Source organism: Galeopterus variegatus, unplaced genomic scaffold, assembly GCF_000696425.1.
Source record: "Galeopterus variegatus unplaced genomic scaffold, G_variegatus-3.0.2 Scaffold2375, whole genome shotgun sequence".
In the NCBI taxonomy this organism is placed as follows: domain Eukaryota; kingdom Metazoa; phylum Chordata; class Mammalia; order Dermoptera; family Cynocephalidae; genus Galeopterus; species Galeopterus variegatus.
The window spans coordinates 253,001-254,562 of NW_007728486.1; positions in this window are offsets into that span (position 1 = coordinate 253,001).

Genomic DNA, 1,562 nt, shown 5'->3' on the forward strand with positions numbered 1-1,562 from the left:
TTTTTAATCGGTTCTTATATGAACTTCCTTATAAAGCACGGTAGAAAAGAAAAATATATCCCATATTTAAAAATCTCATTTCTCATAAGAAAATAAATTGAGATGAAGGGCTTGCCAGTTAGCTCACTTGGGTTAGCATGGTGCTAACACCAAGGTCAAGTGTTCAGATGCCCAAATCAGCCAGCTGCCTCCCAAAAATTATTGAGAGGAGAAAGTAATATTTATTTCTCTGCTCATCCTCTCAAGTGGCTGCATCTGAGATTTTGAATATGAATTATCTGCATAATATAATTCGTACTCAAGTCTATGAGGAATGCTTGTTTACGCGACAATTTATAGGAAGATACATTCAGTTCACTATAAAGTTAACTATAATGGGTTCTTTTTTATTTTGATGCCAGGGTCTATTTAATATTCCCATTCTGTATCTTTTAAAACTAAATGTGTGCAGCACAGATATGAAACGTAACTATAACTAACAGTTTTAGTTCAATTAATACATTTTTTTTTTTTTTTTGGTGGCTGGCTAGTATGGAGATCCAGGTCCGTGACTTTGATGTTATGAGCATGATGCTCTACCAAGTGAGCTAATTGGCCAGCCCTAATTAATATATTTTATATATTCCAAAATTACCACACGGTGTATGGTACCACATTTCCCCTGTTCATCAGCACAAAATTATTTTTCTGTTTTGGTATGGTTTGTTTTTGCTCTTTAGTAACTCCCTCAACCTCATCAGCCTATCAATGGTAATAAAAAATAATCCTTATGTTTCTCATTTGCAAAGTTTGTGATTTTTCTTCAGTATTATATTAGTTGACTTCTTTTCTTGAACCCCTGTAGCTAATTTCTCTAGAGAATACACAGCATTTACTTTGCAAAATCAATGCACTCATTACATTTTTGTGCATTGTACCTCTCATGACATGTTCCCCACTTCATTCCCACTTTTCACCTCTACCCCTTTCTCTTTAGCCAGAGACCTCCTGCTCCAATAATTTCATCCTTGTTTTGCTCCATTCTTATTTGCGTCCTTTTCTTGGCATTCCCCTGCTTCACATAGAACTGATTCAATTGGCATCTGCAAACATTTTTGACCCTCCACCCTCCTACACGTGGCCAGCTCACTACTCTGCCCAAGACCATCTTCTGACTGCTCCCTTTGTCTGCCTCGCCCACTTCCAAACTCCACCCCTTGTTTTTTATTGACCTTTAGGCTCGGAATTGCATCCCACGGACATTCACAAACCTCCTTGCTGCATTCCCGTAAATCATTTCCCCAGAAGGGCTTTCTAGTCTGGAAGTGCCTAGCTTTGTCTTAGGTCTGCTGGCCCACGTACAGCAATTCACTTTTCTTCCCTGCAAGAGTTTATTTGGTGGCTTATTTTTTTCTGGGGATTTTTTTTAAAAGAATAATCAGGGAGACTGCAAGAATATATGTTAAATAAGCATGCATAACTTTTTTTTTTTTTTTTGGCAGTTAGGGCTAGTGAGGGGATTCAAAACCTTGACCTTGGTGTTACAACACTGATCTCTAACCAACACGGCTAACCGGCCGGCC